The 27,148-nt window shown below is 42.6% G+C and overlaps 1 protein-coding gene across 1 annotated transcript in view; it reads left to right on the plus strand.

Annotated features, from left to right (window-relative positions):
* LOC135519423 (glypican-6-like) overlaps positions 1 to 27,148 on the plus strand; it is a 115,490-nt gene that overhangs the window by 24,122 nt on the left and 64,220 nt on the right. The window lies entirely within an intron of this gene.

Genomic DNA, 27,148 nt, shown 5'->3' on the forward strand with positions numbered 1-27,148 from the left:
TCCAACGTTGGGGTCTGCCCAACGTCTTTGTGCACGTGTCACATCAATCGACCGATAAGGTGACCTTCGCATGTATCTCAGCTCTCCGTCACTGGAAGAGGCCCTCGATCTTCGTTCCTGTCACTTCCTTAGGGGTAGTGGCAACGAGGAAGGTGGGGGCGACAGACAAGCTGGGGCGCAGTTCATGAGGGGAATGCAATAAACAAAGTTACCTTGAATTTAAATGACCTCGAATTGCTGACAGCATTTCTTTTACTGAAACACTTTCTACCCTCCCTGTCACATTTTGATCAGAACGGACAATACGGCTGTGAGGGCATACATCAACCACCAGGGCGGCACTCGCTCACTGCGCTTTGTAAGGGAAAGGGTAGGGAAAGGGGGATACCTAGTCAGTTGTACAACTGAATGCGTTATACTGAAATGTGTCTTCCGCATTTAACCCAACCCCTCTGAATCAAAGAGGTGCGGGGGGCTGCCTAATCGACATCCACGTCTTCGGCGCCCGACTGTCAATTATACAGACTATACGTCAGGATTATTCTGGGGAGCAAAGGTCACATTCTTTCACTACCCGTGACTTATGTACAAAGTGTACTAAATGTAGGAGCTGAGTTACTGTCCACAGGGAATCCCCATCACGGGGAATGGAAACTCCATCCCCAAATGGTGAAACAGTTCTCCTCTGAGCCTCATTCTCCCCACTAGTCCGAGTGCGGGAAGTCCCTCAATGGCCAGGCTCTGGTTAGCGTGTATCCTTCTTCTGCGGTACGATGAGCCTTGGCAACTCCCGTTATGCAGGGATCTGCTGACCCAAGCGAACAGAGAGATTTTCCATACTCTTCTGAACGCCATCCTGGCCCGTGAGAGACAGGCCTGCCTCTCTGAGTCATTGAGAATATCCAGCGTGCTAGGGCCTCTTCTACATGCTGTATGGAAATAAGTGGTGCATATTTGAGAAGTGGTGTGACCAAAAAACAGAAAATGTCTTCTGCCGAACCTTTTGGACAGAGGGAAGGCTTTCTCCACGGTTCTATCTCAGCCCTGTCATATAGGCTTTGACAAGAACACAGTGGGAAAACACCCTGATAAACATCCCTTGTTATGTTGTTTCATAAAGGGGACGCGTCACTTACGACCAGTTCACAACCCTTTAGTCCCACCATGGGATTGGTCTATTGTGCTTGAGGCTATTTCACAGTAGCCTATTGAGCTGCTGGAAAGCGTGGAGATTAAACCTTTAACACTCGAACCGCTGGGCCTTTCAGCATATGCATTTCTGCTAGAGAACGTTGTCAGCCATCCCCGTAAGCATACGCATCAGATTCCTATACTGTGTTATCAACCTAAATAAATACAATTTAAAAAAAAATATTGATTGATTGATTGAATGTCTTAAAAATATTTGGTTATTTTGAATAATTGTATGTTTTGAAGTAAGTTAAATGAATGGAAGGACATGTTTTATACTACAAAGGAAACTGCAACACGTAGGCCTCACCTATTTCAATTTCTCTGTCAATAAACATTACAGTGAAATACATTTGCTAGATTTCATTGGTAGATTTGATCTGTACTAGAGTTATAGTAAGCAATAGAGTCCACTTAGAGTCCACCCAGTTACAGCTTATTTTGACAAAGTAGAAACGAAATAGAGATTATCAACCAGCAAGGCGCGCAGGTCAAATTGTTTGCCATAAAGCTAGGCCTAAGCAGCAACATTTGATAAATAGTCTAATACATAAATAATTGTATGCATAAACAACAAGTAGACTATAGTTATAGTAAGTAATACAGTACAGTGACAGCTTCTTTTGTCAAAGTAGAATGAAAAAGAGGCGCAGGTCAAATGCTCTTTTGTCGCTATTTTCTACCCAAACCGCGCCATCCCTCCCAGACTCCTGTCTCATTGCCCTGTTGGGATCATCTTCTCAGTTGGCCCTGTTCTGTTTTTTTCCGCGGCGAGACTCAGGCATCGGAGGAGGGGGCTCGAAGTCAACATCTAAATCGGGTGAAGACCCATTGTCATCAGCAAAGTCGATTTTGGGCTCAATATCCGATCCTCCATCCAACTCCAGCTCATCTAAATTCTGCAGCATCTGCAATGCTGTCAGTGCGTCCATTGTGAACTACACACATTGTACTCTGAACTCAGTGTCTGATTTGACTCTCAGCGAGGGGAGATTTATATACCATTTCCAGCCTTACAATAAAAACATTACAGTGTAATACATTTGATCAATGTTATTTTTTAGATTCGTTTAGTAATAGCAGTCAAATTATTTGCATTGAAGGTAAGTACCAACATTCGATAAATATGTTTTATAAACAGTGCATAAACAATTGTAAAGGATACATTGCATAAATAAATATTTGTGAAAATATTGCATGAAGAAAGATACGTATTTGAGTCAAGGCTATATTTTGCATTATTTTACAAAGGCATACTGCAACATGTAGGCCTCGACTCTTTTCATTTTCCTTACAAGAAAAACATTACAGTGTAATATATTAGATACATTTGATTTGTAGATTCCATTAGAACTAGAGTTAAAGTAGTTAACAGTGGTGTCAAGTTCTTAAGTAAAAAATATTTTAAAGTACTACTTTAGTCGTTTTTTGCCGTATCTGTACTTTACTATTTCTATTTTTGACTACTTTTACTTCACTCTATTCCTAAAGAAGGAAGATGAGGCCCAAAAGTACTCATTATATTTTGAATGCTTAACAGGACAGGAAAATTGTCCAATTCACGCACTTATCAAGAGAACATCCCTGCTCATCCCTACTACCTCTGATTTGGACTCACTAAACACAAATGCTTCATTTTTAAAGTCCAGTTTTTCCCAATTGTTTACTCACTAAAACTTGCCCATGAGGCACAATTACCCAAACCCGTAACTCATTTAGCAGAACCATACACCAAAGCTGCAATACTTCTGGCACATATTTTACTTTACACTCCGATTGCAATTCTATAACAAACATTTTCCAAAACACAACACACAAGTCTCTACCTTTGGCACCACCATCAAAACTAAAATCTATTTTATTCAAGAGCTAAGCTCAATTACCAATTAATCACAAACACTAATTGCGTGAATGTTCATGTCACGATCGTCGTATCGAGGAGACCAAAGTGCAGCGTGATGTGAATACATCTTTTTTTCATGAAAGACGAAAACCACGAAGTACACTAAACAAACAAACAAACAAAATAACAAGACGACCGTAACCGCTATCAAAATTGAGTGCTAACATGCAACATCACATAGACAATAACCCACGAACCCCAACTGGAAAATGGCAACCTAAATAGGTTCCCCAATCAGAGACAATGATAAACAGCTGCCTCTGATTGGGAACCAATCCAGGCCACCATAGACCTACAATATGCCTAGACTAGACACACACACCTAGACATACAAAAACCCTAGATGAGACAAAAACACACATACCACCCTCGTCACACCCTGACCTAACCAAAATATATAAAGAAAACAGAGAATACTCAGGTCATGGCGTGACAGTACCCCCCCACAAAGGTGCCAACTCCGGCCACAAAAAGCTAATCTAAAAGGGGAGGGTCCTAGTGGGCCTCTTTCACGGCGGCGGCTCGGGTGCGGGACGTGGACCCTGCCCTACCTCAGTCCTGGTCCACTTAGGTGGCACCTCAGGAGCGGGGACCCTCGCATCGGGCCCTGGACTGAAGATCACCATAGCGGGCGCCACTGGACTGAGAAGCGACTCTGGTAGCTCTGGACAGGAGGGCGACTCTGGCATCGCCGGCGTGACAGGCGGCTCCGGCAGCTCCTGGCTGGCTGGCTGGCGGCCCAGGACAGACGGGAGACTCTGGCGGCCCAGGACAGACGGGAGACTCTGGCGGCCCAGGACAGACGGGAGACTCTGGCGGCCCAGGACAGACGGGAGACTCTGGCGGCCCAGGACAGACGGGAGACTCTGGCGGCCCAGGACAGACGGGAGACTCTGGCGGCCCAGGACAGACGGGAGACTCTGGCGGCCCAGGACAGACGGGAGACTCTGGCGGCCCAGGACAGACGGGAGACTCTGGCGGCCCAGGACAGACGGGAGACTCTGGCGGCGCTGGGCAGGCGGGAGCACCTGTAGGGATGAGACGGAGAGACAGCCTGGTTCTGGGGGCTGCCACCGGAGGGATCGTGCGTGGAGGTGGCACCGGATAGACCGGACCGTGAAGGCGTACTGGAGATCTTGAGAGCAGGGCTGGCACCATCCGCCCTGGCTTGATCCTCACCCTAGCCGGGCAGATGCGGGGAGCTGGGATGTAGCGCACCAGGCTAAGCACGCGTACTGAGGACACCGTGCGCTCCACCGTATAACACGGTGCCTGACCAGTACAACGCCTGCCACGGGACCACGGCTCGGAGAACTGTAACGCCGAGCTGGCACAGGATGTGCAGGGCAAGGGAGGCGCACAGGAGGCCTGGTGCGTGGGGCTGGCACAGTCTTCACCAGACGGCTAGCACGCACCTCAGGACGAGTATGGAGAGCTGACCCAGGTGACATCAAATCCCTGACACGCTCCGTCTGGCGGATGTTGTGCCTCAGGCACCAACACAGCACCTCCCTCATAACTCTCTCCTCCAATCTCCCCATTAACTCCTTCACTGTCTCTGCTTTGCCCACCTCCAACACCGGCTCTGGTTCCATCCTTGGCTCCTTACGGTAAGCAGGGGGAGTTGGCTCAAGTCTGACTCCTGACTCTGCCACACTCTCCCTGTGCCCTCCCTCCCAAGAAATCTTTGGGGCTGCCTCTCGGGCTTCCAGCCGCGCTGCCTCCTCATACCGGCACCTCTCTGCTTTCGCTGCCTCCAGCTCTGCTTTGGGGCGGCGATATTCCCCTGGCTGTGCCCAGGGTCCTACGCCTTCTAGAATCTCCTCCCAAGTCCATGAGTCCTGCGTTCTTTGGGCCATTGTAGGTGGGTTATTCTGTCACGATCGTCGTATTGAGGAGACCAAAGTGCAGCTTGATGTGAATACATCTTTTTTAATGAAAGATGAAAAACACGAAGTACACTAACCTAACTAACAAAATAACAAATTAACAAGACGACCGTGACCGCTATCAAAACTGAGTGCTAACATGCAACATCACATAGACAATAACCCACAAACCCCAACTGGAAAATGGCAACCTAAATAGGTTCCCCAATCAGAGACAACGATAAACAGCTGCCTCTTATTGGGAACCAATCCAGGCCACCATAGACCTACAATATGCCTAGACTAGACACACACACCTAGACATACAAAAACCCGAGATGAGACAAAAACACACATACCACCCTCGTCACACCCTGACCTAACCAAAATATATAAAGAAAACAAAGAGTACTCAGGTCATGGCGTGACAGTTCACTTTGCAATAAGACCGTGTTGAAATATAAAACAAAATGTTTTCCATTTGTGTTCCTCTCTTGTTTGAGTACACACAAACAGTAAACAGCATAACAACATCTTAGTCTTTACACGGAAATAGGTTCTGATAGTAGTGTTTTGAATGTCACTATAGTGTGATCTCGGTTGTCAGTAAGTTAGATTCATTCGATGTTTGTGTGTCTCATTTGTATGCAGAGTTTACCGTTTTCCCCAATTATTGACACACTAAAATTGGAACTTGAAACGCAATCACCGAAACCTGAAACTCATGTACCAAATCCCTAAACCAATTCTGCAAAATTGCAAGAACAATTCCTGCTTTACATTCAGTTTTCAATTCTATATCACACGTTTTGCAAAACACTACATACAGTTAGGCACTATATTCAAAATTAAAATCTCTTTAGTCCCTTTGGAAAGCGACGCCAATCACGATGCCAAGCTCTATACATCAATTGGCAACACCCACTCCTCACAGGTGTAAACACTAGTTGCTGATTTGTTCACTTAGAAATCAGAGCTTTAGCAATATAAAAGGCCACAGATGAGCTCTCCTGTTTTGGAAGAAAATGGAAGTCAATGGTGAAGCATGATCTAAAGATGAATGAGTGAGAGGAAGACGTGTACGAGGAAGGAGAGTTGTCTCAGATGAGATCAGGGCCACATTGGTTGACAACAATGGATTGAGTATGTGGGAGGCGAGGCAGAGATTTCAGCCCAACCTGAGCCACTACACGGTTGCATCTATCCTCCGTACATTCAGAAATGAGAACCGGTAGGTTACCTATCATCTACACTATGCTCTTTATGTATGTACACTAGTCCGACATACCAGTAGGCCTATGTTACTCAGTGTTTGTTGGCCAATGTTACAGTAATGTCATTTCATACTGAAAGAAAATAGATTATTTTAGCCTACTGTAACCAATCATGTCATATTGGTGGATCTTCTGCAGATCTGAGAGACGGCCAGGTCATGGTGGAAGACACCGGCTGTTCATACCAGAACAGGAGACCGGCTATTGTGATCATGGTGGTGGCAAACAACACCATTAGACAACGAGAAATCCAGAACCACATAATTGCAGACACCACAATATTCAATAACATTCACCAGGTGGGCTTGTCTACATTGGACCGTGTATTACAGCGCAACCGGATCCGGGTGAAACAGGTCTACATGGTGCCATTTGAGCGCAACTCAGACAGGGTTAAAGAACAGCGCTATGAATATGTGCAAGTAAGTACTATACTGTGAATTTACTATCATATCAGCACTTTATAGACACATTATAGTACTGTAATCCAGTGTATTATGTCTCACCATATTGACTGCTCGAGGTCTGTGACATACTGTCCTGTCTGTTTCATAGAGTCTTGGATCTGGATGCTGCTGCAATTCAGCACGTTTATATTTACATTGATGAGGCTGGCTTCGACCTAGCCAAAAGAAGGGGACAAGGACTGAACTTTATTTGCCACCGTGCCATTGTGAATGTCCCTGGACAGCGTTGAGGGAATATCACCATGTGCGCATCCGTTAGCCAGCAAGGCGTCCTCCATCACCATGCCAACCTTGGTCCCTTCTAAACCGCCCTTCCCATCGCATTCCTGGACACGCTACATGGCATCCTCCTTCCAGCCGAGCAGAGGGATGGACCAGAGCAGCCCAGGTATGTTGTCAACGTGAGTTTCACGGGCTGCTCTGGTCCGCAACTGGTTCATCGACCACACACAATTTATTGTTCTATACCTCCCATCATATTCCCCATTCCTAAACCCAATTGAAGAGTTTTTTTCGTTATGGTGATGGAAGGTCTATGACCGCCATCCCCTCGCACGCATGCCCCTTCCCCAGGCAATGGAGGATGCATTTGGCTGGATCCGTCACGACCAGAAGATTCTTTCCCTGCTATTTAGCCAGGCAGAACATCGCTTGTGATGTAGATGAGGTGCAGTGGCCAGACCAAAATAGGAGGCAGGATGCAGCCTAATGTTTTTTTTTTCTTACATTTTGTGTGTTTTGTCTCTTTGTGTTTAGAGTTTTGAAAGAATGAGCCACTTTCATTTTTTATTCTTGTACAGAAAACCCTTTATCTTACTGAATGTTTTTCCTTGTTTTCTCCTGTTGGGTATGGAAAGTGTTACATACACAACACGTGTTCAACAATACTGCATTTTGGAAATAAATGACAATGTTTTTGTTACTGTATTGCATTCGTGTTTATTTATGTATACATTACTGTAACAATCTTTTACAACCGGCTACAGTGTAACACTGAAAAGGCATAAACCTACTGATGGGATATTCATACTGTTGTACGTTGTGTTGCGCACATCAGTCTGCTGGTTGGTAGACAGATCTATTCATTTTGATGCAAAAAAAAAACAGTTTTGAATGTGGTGTTTGCATTTGCTAGAGATTTGTAGTTTTTCGTTTTTCGTTTTGTGTTTGGTGTTTAGAGTTTTGGGAATATGGCCCAAAGATTCAGCAACCATGTGGAAAACTGTAATTTTGAGCAGGGAGTATATGATTTTGATTGTGTTTCATTTTACAAGATGTCTGTGGGGTTTGGGTAAATTAGCTAACTGTTTTGTGTTTTGAGTTTTGAGTACCTGAGATGTCGTTTCAGCAAACGTGTTAACATTTGGGAAAAACTGTGGCATTTGAAATGATTTTTACTTTTGATACTTAAGTATATTTTAGCAATTACATTTACTTTTGATACTTAAGTATATTTAAAACCAAATACTTTTACTCAAATAGTATTTTACTGGGTGACTTTCACTTTTACTTGAGTCATTCTCTGTTAAAGGGATCTTTACTTTTACTCAAGTATGACAATTGGGTACTTTTTCCACCGCTGGTAAGTAATACAGTCCAGTTACAGCTTCTTCTGACAAAGTAGAAACGAAAGAGGTGTCTTTTTCCTGGGTGTGAGTTGTGCGCTTGGGGAAGAGCAGGAGGCTCTGCTGCCACAATTCTTACACTATTCTAAATTCAATCACCCTTCTTCACCCCCCTCCATCCTCATCATTCAGTTCATTCAAATTCAATCATAAAGTTACAACCATCAGTTTCTAGTGGTTTCGATGACCATTCAATGAGGAGAGAGACATACTGTATTAGAGCCTAGGTACCAATGCCTTACACTTCATTGTCTTTGTCCCGTAAAGGTGCATGATGCAGAACTTGCTTTTTATTTCTTGGTTCCTAAAATTCTAATAGTTTGCCTAACTTCACTTTATGTGACAAAACAAGCAAGTATGATGTAGATAATCATTGCACCATCTAAGCCGCTGTGAAATACACTATATTGTAACGACGTTCTTCGTTTGTCGAAAGAGAGTCGGACCGAAATGCAGCGTGTTTGTTACTCATGTTTATTAGTGAAAACAAATAACGAAACTATACATGAAATAACGAATAAATACAAAACAACAAAACGGAACGTGAAACCAATTACAGCCTGACTGGTGAAACTAACACAGAGACAGGAACAATCACCCACGAAATACAAAGCGAAATCCAGGCTACCTAAATACGGTTCCCAATCAGAGACAACGAGAATCACCTGACTCTGATTGAGAACCGCCTCAGGCAGCCAAACCTATGAAACACACACCCCTAATCAGCTACAATCCCAATAACTAAAAAAAAACATTAAATACAACAAACAATAAACCCATGTCACACCCTGGCCTGACCAACTAATTAACTAAAACACAAAATACTAAGACCAAGGCGTGACACTATATACACAAAAATATCTGGACATGCCTTCAAATTAGTGGATTCGGCGATTTCAGCCACAGCCGTTACTGAGAGGTGTATAAAATGGAGCACACAGCCATGCAGTCTCCATAGACAAACATTGGCAGTAGTTGGCCGGTGTTCAGATAGAAACGTATTATGTAGAACAGGGGTCTTCAGCATTTTCTTACCCAGGGACCCCCGCCCAAGCAAACCAGCGGCCCATGTTTTTTTTCCACGTATTTGGATCTCAAATTCTTTAGTGATTTGGACAATAATGAATTTGAAGCTCTCAACCTGCTCTGCTGCAGCCGAGTCGATGTGGATGGAGGCGTGCTTTCATTTGATCTACTTATAGCCTATGCACTCCTTGAGTGTACTTGAGTTTTTGAGGATCCTTGATTAACAAAGTTTGTATCAGTTCTGTCGCAGTTTAGCTGACTGTTGTGTTTGCAATTTGGTCAACTCGCTCAGGAGGGGTTTTTGAATTCTAAATCCTCATGAAGAGTCTGAGTACCTCCTTGGATTAGACAAGCATGGCCCCTTTGCGCAGTAGATTGACAGCTGGAACCAGGAGAAGAGTGCCTCGTCCTCCTCTATAGCAGGTCTGTTGCTGCGGTATGTGTGATCCTGACTTAACCCCACACCGACTACTGACTACCTCTCCTGGCCCCCTCGGCTCAGAGAATGGATCTTCTATTTGCAGGGATATATTCTTTTTTTACACCTCGGCCTCGACTTTCACACTTTCTCCTGATCCTCCTCTTCCCAGTGAGCCCATGCTAGTTATGGTTTAATGAGCAATAACGCTTTCCAATGGCAGCAGCTGCTCATCAGGACTCTTTGAAGGAGATGGAGAAGAAAAATCACGTCAATTATCGGATCCATTTCCACAGCCATCCACCTCATTTCACTCAGCTGCTTTTTATGAAGTTTTTTAAAATATATGATTTATGTTAGAGAAGCTCTGTAAAGAAAGTGCCTGTGTGGTGGCTCTCCCTGTCCCAGATGGGTGCTCTTTGGCATAACTTATTTTGTTGAACCCAAACCATATTGTGCTTCTCTTTGGGTTGGTTTTGCTTCAGTTGGTTCGCTGTTAACACAGGGAATTCAGGGAGTTTGTCAATGTTAAACCAAGCAGTGGCCTTGATTCAGCAGTGCTCTCTCCAGTGTGTGGAGCTATGGGCTTTCACAGATTAGTCAGGGGCCTTCAACCCCTTCCCCCCCTGCACATTTACCCTGCCACCACCCCCCCAATGGACGTTTATCATTGTTACAGTTATAAATATGTAGATATTATTATTATTGTTGTTGTTTCATTCACTTCTCTTTTTGACCTTGATTGTTGGAGCTTGGAGCTTAAGATTTTCACTGTACCTTGCAATTATATCTGCGACCCTGTGCATGTGACTAATAAACTCATCGAACCATCTAATCCAATCTCTCTCTCTCTCTCTCTCTCTCTCTCTCTCTCTATTTCTGAAGTGGAACGTAACTGGAAAGCACAACCACCCCACCTTGTAGTTTCTCAAAAAACTAAGTCAAATGCTTGACTTCAAGATTGAAAAGTATTCAAGTTTTGACTGTTAAGACTTGTTAAAAAAACATATACAATTTAGCTAATGTCAAGGGCAAACATGCAAACACCGCGTTGATGTTTAATGTGTGAGGATGTGAATAATTAGGAGAGCTGATAAAGCATATTTTGAATTCATTTTGTATGCCCCACAATTATTCAATGGAGAGCAGTGCATATGTTAAATCCTGCAGTCACCCGCAGCTGAGATTTAAAGCAGAGTCGTTTTTCATGCAGTATGATGTACTTGGCAGACATGCCTAGGAGTATTACTACAAATCTTCAGTAACAACATTAGGGCAATTACAGAATGATCATGAATACGCTAGTAAAACACTGGGCGAATCTTGTTAATCGACCATTGACAAATGAAGACGAACTTGTTTTATGGCCAAGTCATTACAAGTTTACTGTAGCTACTCTGTCAAATGACTTTTATTTGGCAAGGGGACACAAAAAGGTTGATTAGTAAGCAAACATTTAAATTTATGGTCATGGTGATTATTTGGCTGAATATTTTAGTCCAAATGATGTATTTCCTTCTGCTTCTGTTTTCCTAAAATTATTGTGATATGCTTATGCTGTTGACATTGTTCTGGCACTGTCATCACATTCTTTTAATTATAATACACAAAGTTGAATGCCTCAGTACCTCTTCACAAACCAGTAACAGGCCAATCCTATTTACCTGAATCCAAAATAACTGCCATATTTCTAAGAGCTCAGAGGTTACATTCTTGACCCACCAGGCTGAGCTTACTTAATTAAGATGATATGAATAATTCATCCGATATATCCTCATTAAACCTGCCTCTTCACTGCTCACACTGTCCGTAGTAAACTGCAACCCAGGTAAAACACATCTGCATTAAACTCAGCATTTTGAGCCTCTAGCTCCTCATTATGAAGATCAGAATATACTTTCATGTAAGACAAATGTCACACTTTTTACACCTTTTACAATACAAACATAAATGCAACATCGCACAACTCTTGAGTGTTTTGAACTTCAACCTAATTCCCAGCAGCAAGTGGCATGATTCACCATGCCCACTCCTTCTAAACGTTTCAATGTACCTGATCTGAAAACTGTGGGCTATTGAATTACAGCCTATCAAATGATCGCATAGTTGCTCAGAAACTCAATGTCAGAACATCGGTGTGTTCTTTTTTCCAGGAAAACAAAATCTTTAGCACACATGCCGTTCCTGGAAGCAATCATGCATAAATAAATAAGTTATATTTTGATCGGTCTCTGTCAGGGAGAGTGAATGTCATGAGAGGAGAGTAAGTCTCCACGGATGGAGATGGGGGGGAAGTAAATGGAGTTTGTCCAGCAGCACTTACATCCATGGCACCAGGCACCCCTGTTCCTCTAGGGGCCCTGTGCCACTCTCCATAATTTCATCAGTGTCAGGATGGATGCTGTGTGCAGCTTTCCATGCTGCAGCTTTCTGCTGGCTGCAAGATTTATAGGAGACACAGAGTCTGGAGAGGGTCTCTGCTGACTAGCAACACAGGAAACATGAGACATTCCTATTTGGACTCTGATTTCATTCATGTGTCGGTTATCTATAATTTCAATCACTTTGGAGAAATGTAAAAGCCTGAAGAATTCTAGAGTTGTTTTAGCAAGGTCAGCCTTCACCTTCCTGGCCAAGGAATATTAAGAATATTTTCAACATCTATATTGGATTTGGCTTTCATCAGTTAGTATTAGAAGGATGGAATCAGAGGCCAACTATATCATACATTATTTTACGCTGATATATTTCATTTAAAAAATCAACTTCAGGACAATTACTGTAGCCGAGTTAAACCAGACTGCTAACCATTGTTTGAAGTGAAATAATGGTGAACCAAATGTTTAACCAGGCTACAACTATTGTGCCCATAACATTGAGTAGGACACCACTGAGGTATAATAAGAACTGGAGAATGCGTTCAAGATGTATTGTTTTCAAGGTAATCAACTCACATTCGCATACACTGATTCATGGACCGTCTATATCCTGGTCGCATTCGGTTTATATGGACAAGCATTACATGCGCACTAGCACTCGGTGTACACAGGGAGCTGCGTGAGCAGTGACATCATCACCTCATCCAAAAACATGGCAGACATTGGATGAATATAAATTGTTCATATGTTCGGCTGTCAGTGATGAAGAAAGAAAATTGGCCTCCGACAGTTATTTCAATAGTTCAGTGCATGTTTTGTGCACAACGGTGATGACTAAAATGTCTTATTAGGAACTTTGAAATCGAACTTCTCTATGTGGCCTGCTTTCTGGGTCGTGCGTCAATTAAACTGCAGTATTGAAGCAAAACTGTAGGAGCAGTCGAAACCACGCTCCTAGACTGAAACACTGGCCCTTTTGGAGGACACTGGACAACTAAGCATTGTCACCTCATGTTCAGTGCTCGCTGTCTCATTTAAATGTTATTTACCATGTATTTAGCACCTGTTTGTAGAGTCCCACCCACACAGGGCGATCACGTATTTCCTACACTCTGTGTGGATTGGGCCATGAACTTTCTGTAGCTGATAGAGCAGCCCACACATACCTGACACCACTGCCTACGTGTCACTACCACAACAGTGAGAGAGTGCACCGTCAACCATCCTCTGCCAAGATGTTCCTGGCAGAAATATCCCACATCGCCCCCCAAAGATCTACTCCATCAGCTAGGCAGCTGTAACATAGACCTACAAGAGAAAATAGAGGCCATCATCTCATCTACCAATGTCAATAACACGGCTTCTATTAGTGTGATTTATTATGATTTTGCTATGTTCTGGTGGATAATTCATGCATAGCATATTTTTCAGTGGCTTGGCGCTAATCCATATCCCAGGACTCTGGGAAACAGTACTGTTGTGCTCTGAGAAATGTGAAAAATAACAGGCCCTCAGATTTCTCTCTCGTTTAGCTCATTAAATACTGAGGTGGGGGTCTTAATTACTAATCAATGTCCTAGCCCTCCACTGACCACTAACACCATGGTGCTGCCGACCTACACAGAATATTAATGTAGGGAGAACAGCATTATCGATTCTATCTAGAGCCACAGACTCTTAAACAGCCCCATGCCTGTGGTGCAGTACTTTTAGATTAATATTTGACTTGTTTTGTTTTTCACACACAGAAATAGCATCCTCCCAAACTGCCTTTTCATGCCTCTGACAGAGGTCTGTCTGATCTGTGGTAATTGTCTTTGCTCTGATTGTTTTTCTCCCCTGCTTTAATTCCCATTTAGACATAATGATGTGTTGTCTTGATCGTGGTGTTAAGAGTTCATGACTATCCCAATTCTATTTCCCTTCCACACTAATAGGCCAATGTGACTTGCATTGAGCTTCCTAAAGATTAAGAGGCATTTGTCGATATCATATTACTTGCCCGAGATCATATTGATTTCCGTTGCCCCTCATACGGATGAACACTATGCCATAACAATTACACCCGTTCAAGGAGAAGAGGGAAACGGAAATCAGTTCCTTTTTCTTCTCCTTTTTTTAGCCGGTTGTCGATTGACAGGGCCCACGCCAACAGCCCTCTCACCCCAGCCAGTAGAATATGACTCACAACAGCAGCCCCAGAGGAATAATCCCCAGGCATGCATGGTATAAAAGGTCAGGCTGTCATGTTCTCCACAGTAACGGAGGCCTTCCTCTCAGACTCATTCCCGTCCCTCAGACAGTGTCCTCCCCATCGGGCCGATGGCAGGCTCCTCTCCTCTCGGTAATGCAAGCCTCTGATTGACAGGTGGATTTGGGATTATTTTCCCCGGGGCAGGAAAAGTGCAGGTTTCAAGCAGAGGCATTAAAGATAGAGGAGATGCTTATATATGCCGAGGCGAGCATCCTAAATCCATGCAGCCCTGATAAACACACGAGAGAGGGAGAGATAGAGGGAGAGAGGGAGACAGGAGAGGAGAAACAGAGAGAGAGAGATGGAGAAAGAGGAGGGAGAGAAAGGGAGTATGTTCTTCTGTGGGCTGGCTTTATCCCTGCAGGATTGCACCCAGAGTAGCATGGATGGAGATAAGATGGTGTGTGTGCTCTGCCCTAGGAGAAATCACAGGCAATGTCATTTTTATGATGTGAAGCACAATGGGGAGCTTCGCTGATACAGTACTCTTGAATTGCTTACTTGTATGAACGAGTGTAGCTTTTAATCTATGGATGGGGTAAGGATTTAGTGATCTCTCACTTGATATGGAGTTTTTCCTAGCCACTGTGCTTCTACTGTACATCTGCATTGCTTGCTCTTTCAGTTTTTAGGCTGGATGTCTGTATATGCATTGGGCTTCAGAGTGGTGCAAAGGGCTAAGGCACTGCATCTCAGTGCAACAGGCGTCACTACAGTCCCTGGTTTGAATCCAGGCTGTATCACATCCGGTCGTGATTGGGGGTCCCATAGGGCGGCGCACAATTGGCCCAGCGTCGACTGGGATTGGCTGGGGTAGGCCGTCATTCTAAACAAGAATTTGTTCTTAACTGACTTGCCTAGTTAAATGAATGAAGTAAATTGCGCTTTGTGACAACTGCAGATTAAAAAAAGGGTGTTTAAAATACATTTGATTTGATTGATAGAAAAACCAACATTAAACTGAATTCAATCCCCAGCTGTTTACTCCGTCGATAATTTCCAGATCTATCAAAATCAACATTTATTTGAATAATTTGAAGTCTATATTTTAAATCAGAGGTTGGAAACTAAATGATTTTCCAATCGTTCTGTTCCAAGCAAAACCCCTACTTCTTTCATTCCATTCCAGTGTTCCGACCAGCATAACAAAGTTCTGAACCAGTTCGTACTCCCTATCTCAACCCCATATTGTTATTTATCTTCTTGCTCTTTTGCGCCCCAGTATCTCTACTTGCAGGTCATCATCTGATCATCACTCCAGTGTTAATGATAAATTGTAATTATTTTGCCTCTATGTCCTATTTATTGCCTTACCTCCCTATTCTTCTACATTTGCACATACTGTACATAGATTTTTCTATTGTGTTTAGTGACTGTACGTTTGTTTATGTGTAACTCTCTGTTGTTGTTTTTGTCGCACTGCTTTTCTTTATCTTGGCCAGGTCGCAGTTGTAAATGAGAACTTGTTCTCAACTGGCCTACCTGGTTAAATAAAGGTCAAATAAAATTTAAATATATTTTAAAAAGTAACAGTTCATATCGTCCCTTTTTGTAAAATAAAATCAACATAGTTTTCACATTTAGCTCATTAATTTACTCCACCAATTAGCGTGGATAGAGCAGCTTGCTATGGAACAGGTAAGTTTACATGGTTGATGCACAGATACCGTAAGTGCAGGTGTGAGATGTGACTTAAATTTCACGGGTAGGGTAAGAGCGAGAGAGAGGGTGGACATGAGTGGGTTGGGCTTGAATGATGTGACTTGAATTGGAATGTGTTTAGGATATCACTAGCGTTATAACTTCACTGAATTACAGAATTATATACTTGACATTAGGAATATTTTTGGAACAAAAATAACATTATGAACCGGTTCTCAAGATTTTAACATGACGGTTCTGTTCCGGAACCGTCTGTTCCGTTCCTTAAATAATTAAGTTTTTTTTTTGGTTTTCGATCCTGAACTGGTTCCAACCCCTGATTTAAAGGATGTTTATTTGATCGTTTTGGTCTACTTATCTACTGATTTATACTGTAAAACTATTTTACTCCCCTGCTGTGAGTGGATGTCATGAGGTTCAATCAAATTGATCTGCTTTGTAAATTCTTGAATGCTCAAACCCTGATGCTCAGGGCTGCAAAAGGATGATCACGTAAAGTCAATGTTGAGGTGGCTGCATCTTTAATATTGAAGCTGTTATAAATGACCTACCATATGGTGATTGATGGCAGCGTTGAAATAGTCTCCTGTTACCACAGGATGTTTCCTTAATGATGTGACCTCCACATTTTTACTGTCGACTTGAACCTTCCTGGCCTTGTGGCTTTGCTTGAAGTCTTCTCTCACGCCAGCAGCATCAGAACATTCTTGGTTGCCTTCAGAATCCACAATGTCACTGGGTGAATGCTTTAACTGTCAAGTGTTGCTTTGAAGACTGGGGGCTTTTTTTTTGTTGCTTTTGTGGAAAAGCTTTGGATCACTGTGAATCTCTGTAATTTTGATTTGTCCCATAGCTTTCAAGAATCACAATTATTTTGGCTTCTGTGTTGTTTTAGAAAGCCCTGTAGTGTGTTACTGCTGGTCATGTCTCTGGGGACATTGCTGTAATTAACTATAGCCCGCAAGGCCCCACTCTACACTGTGGCCCCTGAACAGGCCCCAAATTACCCAAATCAATTATCTTCAAAAGAAATAATGATCAAGACACTGGAGTGCCCCACAAAAGAAATCGTAGTTCTCAAAATGTTGTCAAGAACTTGTTTTGCCTTTTCTCTTTGTGTACGTTCTCATACACAGATACATTTTGTTAGAACAGATCGACTTCTGACCACTCTGTGACTAGAGAAGCAGTGACGTAGCTACACTTTGTCAACGTGAGAATGGCTCCATTTAGCCTCCTCTCCTGTGCTCACTGTGAGGAATGGCAGACATATTGAGCTTTATCTGCTGAAAGTAATGAACTCTTTGCCAGTTAGGGGTATTAACATCGCTCTTGTCCAACATTTCTGCCTCATTGTCCTCTCGGCTCACAGCTTTCGCAGCCAGTCATTTTGGGCAGACCTCTTAATTACGGCGATGCATTGAGGCCTTAAGTGAGCTCTACTTGTAATTTGCAGTTTCTGACATAATTCCTTAATACCTGATTGTAAAATATGATCCTATTCATGGATTTGCTGTAATTATATTAAGTCGTCTTTTTTACTAAATGTATTATTCACTGAACTGTATTGAGGTCACCCATAATGTGAGTGATAATTATTCATCCTAATTGTACTGGAATAAAGCTTGGAATGGTATCAAATATTCTGACTATATAAAAAAAAATATTCCGCCTTAATTATGTTGATTATATTCGATTAATAGCCGTGCTGATCCGAAAGGGAGAAGAATTGACTCCACAAAGATATTTTCTTATCCTCAGCTGCACATTCTTAATCAAATTAGTTTCAAAGCTGTCATTAATCAGAAGAGATATCACTGGGTGCCATATTTATTTTTAATTAATGAAGCGAAGTTGATTAAGCACAAGACAAGCTTGAAACACACTGCAATAAGTACAAATCTTTGTTTAAATAATTCAATATATAGTCTTCCATTGTGTCTCAATTCTCTCAAGGGTGCTAAACAATGACCTTATTTAAACAAACTTCACTAAAGACAAAACTTTACTTTCTGGAAGTTGTTTGGAAGTGCTAAACACGTGCTAACTTCTTTCTGGAAGTGATAAGTATGTTTACTAAATTAAAGGATGACAAATGATTTGCCATTGGAAATTCTTCTGAACTCATCACACTGGTAAAAGACACAGGTGTGGAAATGTAATTTGATGCTATTATGTCCCACTGGACACAAACATGTCACTGGAGTCCAACAACAGCAACATTAAAGAACAGGTAAAAACAGAAATACTAAAGGATTTGTTATAAAGTGAAAATATAATCTGGAAATGGCATGCCAATTACACCCCATAATGCAAACACCCAAATGTTGAGACATTTCAATCTGTCACGCTTCAGAGAAGTGTAAACAGTGAACCACCACACTCTTCCAGCATAATGTATTTCTAAGCACAACAAAAGCTCTTTTAATACACTTTTGGATGAAAATAACAACTGTTTGCCTCGTTAATACAGATGAGTGAACGCACTGTCCTGTGTTCTCTATTAAATAATAAAGTACTGTACCAGGAGATCAGTGTTTAACGCTTATCCTCTCGTCTCAGTGGGCTTTAGATGTCATAAATACTGAGCCATGTTGAGTAGAAAACCAACTGCTGGTAAATCTGAAGCAATCTATCTTCAACACTGTCTCTAAGGGAAAGGGATGTAAATAATCAAGGTCACCTTCCCAGTCACATGTAGGCAGGTGTGAGAGATTGTAATGAAAGAACAACCAAGGTGTCTGCTGGTGGTGCTACTGCACCAAGGAGTTTAATAAAGCTAGAATATGCTAGATTGCATATTAAGTTACAGTATGATGTCTTCAGGTAGGATAATTCATGGAGGGAGTAAAACATACTGAGCAAGACAAGACAACTTGAGCATTTCTTAAATGCAGCCGCCTTGCATGCAGATAGCACGTATTCTAGCAAAAGACGGATTCAGTATCAAAGCATTTCAGATCATATTTCCCAGGGATCGTTTCTCTCTGGTGTTTGGATTCTCACTAATGTGTTGCTCCTAATGTAATTTAATTTCACTAGCATTGCAGAGCGCTAATGAACACTTAGAGCCATTGCAATTTTAACAAGGCCCCTCTGATTCTGGCCTGATAAGTGATTGAAATGCACAGCTCCGTATTGAGAGCAGTACGGCTCTGGGCTCTTGGCTAAACAGCATGTGACCCAACATGAACTGCATAGAGACCGCCCAGGGTCTTACATTCTATATCATGCCTTGTTATATTTATGAAGATAGGAGTGTCTTGATCTCTTGGCTTTTAAAGTACGAGTATCTGAGACAGGAGTAATAGATTTAATCCAAGCTCTGATACTTTCCTTGGTTTAGTATGGAAGTCATGGAGGTGTCTGCTATGATTAATCCTGAATTGTTGCACCCTGTGCTCCTAATTTGGAGGAAGTGGCATGAACCCTATTCAAATTTAATCTGGTTCCTTGAGCGGCAAGGCTATCATCATTGATAGCAGATGGTGGGAGACATTATCACCTCGTTCCCGTTACTGACGACCCATATAGGTCATTTGGTAAAAAATAAGCTGTGCGTAGGAAGTGAATAACGCAGGACAGGAAGACGTTGAGAAAGGCAAGCATACTTATTCTCCTCTATAGTATCACTTCAAAAGTGTTTTCGTAATATGTGGAGGGAAAAATGGAATGTGTCGGTGCTGTTTGTACTTGATGCGTTGTCATTCCCATTAATGTCCAACGGAGTGTTTTTGAGGATGGCAGGTGTCATCTAGAGAAATAAAGATCTACCTTCACCACAAATACAGGCCTTATTGCTTTCCAGAATCACACCGGGAGAGCGTCCTTTGTCATTTCAAAAGATAGTTTATATTGAAGTTGGGAAAAAATCCCCAAAATGTGTGGATTCATATCAGAATGTAATCAGAGCAACAAACAATGGGCCTTTTGACAGGTAGTCTTTGTTTGGCAAGGATTTTAGTGAATTAACTTCTGCAATTACAATGGAGGATATCCTGCTGTCTGTTGCTTTGATATGCACATTGCCTTTTTCTGCACCGTATTCCACTTTCTTCCACTTTCTTCCACTATTCCACTTTCTTTGCTAATTGCTTCTCAGTCACAAGCTTGATATCGCAGCATGATCACAATTCTAGTTATGCTGGTGTGTTATCCACAGCAGATGCTATTTATTCCCTAAACCATGCTATTTGAGAAAATCCATTGTGCCTTTTTGACAACTTAAGAAATAAAGATACCATTAAATATAGAGATTTGCATGCAATAACCTTTAGATGTGTCACATACAGTTCCTTCGGAAAGTATTCAGAAGTTGCTGGTCTTGCCACCTGAGAGAGGAATAAAACAAACCACATTTTATTTTCTGAAATAAATTACAACTTGTGGAGTCCATGTCCCAATAAATTGAGGCTGTTAGGAGGGCAAACATGAGGAGATGCAACTCAACATTAGGAAGGTGCTCCTTCTGTACAGGAAATTCAGAAAGTATTCAGACCCCTTGACTTTTTCCACATTTTATGATGTTACAGCCTTGTTCTAAAATTGATTACATCTTTTTTCATCATCAATCTACACACAATACCCCATAATGACAAGGGAAAAACAGGTTTGCATACATTTTGCAGAAAATATATATATATTACATTTACATTAGTATTCGGACTCTTTACTCAGTAATTTGCTGAAGCACCTTTGGCAGCGATTACAGCCTTGAATATTCTTGGGAATGACGCTACAAGCTTGACACATCTGTATTTGGGGAGTTTCTCCCATTCTTTGCAGATCCTCTCAAGCTCTGTCAGGTTGGATGGGGAGCATTGCTACACAGCTATTTTCAGGTCTCTCCAGAGATGTTCGATCAGGTTCAAGCCTGGGCTCTGGCTGGGCCACTCAAGGACATTCAGAGACTTGTCCTGAAGTTGTTGTCCTGTTGGGAGGTGAAACTTTGCCCCAGTCTGAGATCCTGAGCGTTCTGGAGCTGGTTTTCATTAAGGATCTCTCTGTACTTAGCCCCATTCATCTTTGCCTCGATCCTGACTAGTCTCCCAGTCCTTGCTGCTGAAAAACATCCCCACAGCATGATACTGCCACCATCATGCTTCACCGTAGGGATGGTGCCAGGTTTCCTCCAGATGTGACGCTTGGCATTCAGGCCAAAGAGTTCAATCGTGGTTTCATCTGACCAGAAAATCTTGTTTCTCATGGTCTGAGAGTCTTTGGGTGCCTTTTGGCAAACTGCAAGTGGGTTGTCATGTGTCTTTTACTGAGGAATGTCTTCCATCTGGCCACTACCATGAAGCCTGATTGGTGGAGTGCTGCAGAGATGGTTGTCCTTCTGGAAAGTTCTATCATCTCCACAGAGGAACTCTAGAGCTCTGTCAGGGTGACCATCAGGTTCTTGGTCACCTCCCTGACCAAGGCCCTTCTCCTCCGATTGGTACCCTTCCCCAGTTCTGTACTTCAACACAATCCTGTCTTGGAGCTCTATGGACAATTTTTTTGTCTTCATGGCTTTGTTTTTGCTCTGACATGCACTGTCAACTGTGGGACCTTATATAGGCAGGTGTCTGCCTTTCCAAATCATGTCTATTCAATTTAATTTACCACTGCTGGACTCCCATCAAGTTGTAGAAACATCTCAAGGAGGATCAATGGAAACAGGATGCACCTGAGCTCAAGTCTCATAGCAAAGGGTATGAATACTTATGTAATTAAAGTATTACTGTTTTCTCTTTGTCATTGTGGGGTATTGTGTGTATATTGCTGAGGATTTTAGAATAAGGCTGTAACAACAAAATGTGGAAAAAGTCAAGGGGTCTGAATACTTTCCAAAGGCACTGTATAATAGCAATATTGAATGGTATGAATATACAAACCTCCACTGTCAAGTCACATGTATTTCCACATATCAAACCTAAACAAAACAGATTGTCATAGCTAAAGCAAAATGGACTCTAGGAAGTCCAAGGGTGCTTGAATAGGGCCAGCCTATTGAGAGTGACCGGCAGTATAGAATTACTAAATCATAAACACTTCTGAAGTTTATAGGACAATGTGAAGATAGATATAGTATCAGTGTGACGAGACACTCAGTGGTAACCTGAAAAACGTCCATCTCTTCACTGTTTAATTTTAGCAACAGGGTGTCATGTGAAAATTACATGGAAGTGTGCCAATCTTACACTCAGACACCCTTCATCATCAAAAGACAAACTGGTGTACAGTGCCTTTACTTTTAAAGGATGAAAATATTAAAATGTTAACTCATGTTAAAAAGTCAATAGATATACCATACTACACACAGCATGAGAGCACGTACACTATTTGTAGATATATATATATATATATATATATACACACAGTTGAAGTCAGATGTCACGAATCTTGCCGAAGATGGTGCCTCTTCCTGTTCGGGCGGCGCTCGGCGGTCGTCGTCTCCGGCCTATTAGCTGCCATCGATTCCCTTTCCGTTTGTTTATGTTTATTGGGTAATTGGGTACACCTGTTTTGAGTTAGTGTTTGTTTGTAGGCTATTTAAGGGCACTAGACCCGCTGCGTATTTGTGCGGGCTTGTTTTTTTGTTACTCTGTTGTATGGTGGGTTTCGTGTATGTATTCTCCGGACTATTTTGGTCCTGTGTTTGGGCTGGTCAATTGTATGTGCCCTGTGTGTTGGCGTGACCGTTTTTGTGCGCCGGAGAATAAATTGACAATCTACTGAACCCTGCTCTCTGCGTCTGATTCCACCCACCACTCCTAGTAAATCGTAACATCAGAAGTTTACATTCACCTCAGCCAAATACATTTAAACTTAGTTTTTCATAATTCTAGTATTTTATAGTAAACTGTATATTGTATAATACAGTCACACCCTGATATGTTTCACCTGTCCTTGTGATTGTCTCCACCCCCCTCCAGCTGTCACCCATCTTCCCTTTTACCCTCAGTGTATATACAGTTGAAGTCGGAGGTTTACATACACCTTAGCCAAATACATTTAAACTAAGTTTTTCACAATTCCTGACATTTAATCCTAGTAAAAATTCCATGTCTTAGGTCAGTTAGGATCATCACTTTTATTTTAAGAATGTTAAATGTCAGAATAATAGTTGAGAGAATTGTATTTTATTTATTTATTTAACCTTTATTTAACCAGGTAGGCAAGTTGAGAACAAGTTCTCATTTACAATTGCGACCTGGCCAAGATAAAGCAAAGCAGTTCGACACATACAACAACACAGAGTTACACATGGAGTAAAACAAACATACAGTCAATAATACAATAGAAAAATAAGCCTAAATACAATGTGAGCAAATGAGGTGAGATAAGGGAGGTAAAGGCAAAATAAAGGCCATGGTGGCGAAGTAAATACAATATAGCAAGTAAAACACTGGAATGGTAGATTTGCAGTGGAAGAATGTGCAAAGTAGAAATATAAATAATGGGGTGCAAAGGAAAGGAATGGAAAGGAAAGCAAAATAAATAAATACAGTATGGGAAGAGGTAGTTGTTTGGGCTAAATTATAGATGGGCTATGTACAGGTGCAGTAATCTGTGAGCTGCTCTGACAGCTGGTGCTTAAAGCTAGTGAGGGAGATAAGTGTTTCCAGTTTCAGAGATTTTTGTAGTTGGTTCCAGTCATTGGCAGCAGAGAACTGGAAGGAGAGGCGGCCAAAGGAGGAATTGGTTTTGGGGGTGACCAGAGAGATATACCTGCTGCAGCACGTGCAACAGGTGGGTGCTGCTATGGTGACCTGCGAGCTGAGATAAGGGGGGACTTTACCTTGCAGGGTCTTGGAGATGACCTGGAGCCAGTGTGTTTGGCGACGTGTATGAAGCGAGGGACAGCTAACGAGAGCGTACAGATCGCAGTGGTGAGTAGTATATGGGGCTTTGGTGACAAAACGGATGGCACTGTGATAGACTGCATCCAATTTATTGAGTAGGGTATTGGAGGATAATTTGTAAATGACATCGCCGATGTCGAGGATCAGTAGGATGGTCAGTTTTATGAGTGTATGTTTGGCAGCATGAGTGAAGGATGCTTTGTTGCGAAATAGGAAGCCAATTCTAGATTTAACTTTGAATTGGAGATGTTTGATGTGAGTCTGGAAAGAGAGTTTGCAGTCTAACCAGACACCTAGGTATTTGTAGTTGTCCACATATTCTAAGTCAGAACCGTCCAGAGTTGTGATGCTGGACAGGCGGGCAGGTGCAGGCAGCGATCGATTGAAAAGCATGCATTTAGTTTTACTTGTATCTTAGAGCAGTTGGAGGCCACGGAAGGAGAGTTGTTAACACAGTGTCCAAAGAAGGGCCAGAAGCATACAGAATGGTGTCGTCTGCGTAGAGGTGGATCAGAGACTCATCAGCAGCAAGAGCAACATTGATGTATACAGAGAAGAGAGTCGGCCCAAAAATTTAACCCTGTGATACCCCCATAGAGATTTGACACACTGAACTCTATCAGAGAAGTAGTTGGTGAACCAGGCAGGGCAGTCATTTGAGAAACCAAGGTTATCAAGTCTGCCGATGAGGATGTGGTGATTGACAGAGTCAAAGCCTTGGCCAGGTCAATGAATACGGCTGCACAGTATTGTTTCTTTTCTATGGCAGTTAAGATTTCCTTGAGCGTGGCTGAAGTGCACCCATGACCAACTCTGAAACCAGATTGCATCGTGGAGAAGGTGCGGTGGGATTCGAAATGATCGGTAATCTGTTTGTTGACTTGGCTTTCGAAGACCTTAGATATAGGTCTGTAGCAGTTTGGGTCTAGAGTGTCCCCCCCCTTTGAAGAGGGGGATGACCGCAGCTGCTTTCCAATCTTTGGGAATCTCAGACGTGACGAAAGAGATGTTGAACAGGCTAGTAATAGGGGTTGCAACAATTTCGGCAGATAGTTTTAGAAAGAAAGGGTCCAGATTGTCTAGCCCGGCTGATTTGTAGGGGTCCAGATTTTGCAGCTCTTTCAGAACATCAGCTGACTGGATTTGGGAGAAGGAGAAATGGGGAAGGCTTGGGCGAGTTGCTGTGGGGGGTGCAGTGCTGTTGATGGGGTAGGGGTAGCCAGGTGGAAAGCATGGCCAGCCGTAGAAAAATGCTTTATTGAAATTCTTAATTATAGTGGATTTATCGGTGGTGACAGAGTTTCCTATCCTCAGTGCACTGGGCAGCTGGGAGGAGGTGTTCTTATTCTCCATGGACCTTACAGGGTCCCAGAACTTTTTTGAGTTTGTGTTGCAGGAAGCAAATTTCTGCTTGAAAAAGCTAGCCTTGGCTTTTATAACTGCCTGCGTATATTGGTTTCTAACTTCCCTGAAAAGCTGCATATCACGGGGGCTGTTCGATCCTAATGCAGAACGCCATAGGATGTTTTTGTGTTGGTTAAGGGCAGTCAGGTCTGGAGAGAACCAAGGGCTATATCTGTTCCTGGTTCTAAATTTCTTGAAAGGGGAATGCTTATTTAAGATGGTGAGGAAGTCATTTGAAAAAAAACAGCCATCCTATAGAATTATTTATTTCAGCTTTTATTTCTTTCATCACATTCCCAGTGGGTTAGAAGTTTACATACACTCAATTAGTATTTGGTAGCATTGCCTTTAAATGGTTTACCTTGGGTCAAACGTTTCGGGTAGCCTTCCACAAGCTTCCCACAATAAGTTGGGTGAATTTTGGCCCATTCCTCCTGACAGTGCTGGTGTAATTGAGTCAGGTTTGTAGGCCTCCTTGCTCGGACACGCTTTTTAATTTCTGCCCCAAATAAATTCTATAGGGTTGATATCAGGGCTTTGTGATGGCCACTCCAATACCTTGACTTTGTTGTCTTTAAGCCATTTTGCCACAACTTGGAAGTATGTTTGGGGTCATTGTCCACTTGGAAGACCCATTTGCGACCAAGCTTTAACTTACTGACTGATGTCTTGAGATGTTGCTTCAATATATCCACAATTTTCCATCCTCATGGAGCCATCTATTTTGTGAAGTGCACCAGTCCCTCCTGCAGCAAAGTACCCCCACAACATGATGCTGCCACCCCTGTGCTTCACGGTTGGGATGGTGTTCAACCTTCCCAAGTTCTCTCACGTCACCCCGCTCCTCCGCTCTCTCCACTGGCTTCCAGTTGAAGCTCGCATCCGCTACAAGACCATGGTGCTTGCCTACGGAGCTGTGAGGGGAACGGCACCGCAGTACCTCCAGGCTCTGATCAGGCCCTACACCCAAACTAGGGCACTGCGTTCATCCACCTCTGGCCTGCTCGCCTCCCTACCACTGAGGAAGTACAGTTCCCGCTCAGCCCAGTCAAAACTGTTTGCTGCTCTGGCCCCCCAATGGTGGAACAAACTCCCTCACGACGCCAGGACAGCGGAGTCAATCACCACCTTCCGGAGACACCTGAAACCACACCTCTTCAAGGAATACCTAGGATAGGATAAAGCAATCCTTCTCACCCCCCCCCCTTAAATGATTTAGATGCACTATTGTAAAGTGGCTGTTCCACTGATGTCAGAAGGTGAATTCACCAATTTGTAAGTCGCTCTGGATAAGAGCGTCTGCTAAATGACTTAAATGTAAATGTAAATGTAAATGGATGGTGTTCTTCGGCTTGCAAGCCTCCCCCTTTTCCTCCAAACATAACAATGGTCATTATGGACAAACAGTTATATTTTTGTTTCATCAGACCAGAGGAAATTTCTCCAAAAAGTATGATTGTTGTACCCATGTGCAGTTGCAAACCGTAGTCTGTCTTTTTTATGGTGATTTTGGAGCAGTGGCTTCTTCCTTGCTGAGCGGCCTTTTATGTTACTTGTGGAGGTCTACAATTTTCTTTCTGAGGTCTTAGCTGATTTCTTTTGATTTTCCCATTATGTCAAGCAAAGATGCACTGAGTTTGAAGGTAGGCCTTGAAATACATCCACAGGTACAACTCCAATTGACTCAAATTATGACAATTAGCCTCTCAGAAGCTTCTAAAGCCATGACATAATTTTCTGGAATTTTCCAAGCTCTTAAAGGCACAGTCAACTTAGTGTATGTAAACTTCTGACCCCCTGGAATTGTGATACAGTGAATTATAATTGA

Source organism: Oncorhynchus masou, chromosome 29, assembly GCF_036934945.1.
Source record: "Oncorhynchus masou masou isolate Uvic2021 chromosome 29, UVic_Omas_1.1, whole genome shotgun sequence".
In the NCBI taxonomy this organism is placed as follows: domain Eukaryota; kingdom Metazoa; phylum Chordata; class Actinopteri; order Salmoniformes; family Salmonidae; genus Oncorhynchus; species Oncorhynchus masou.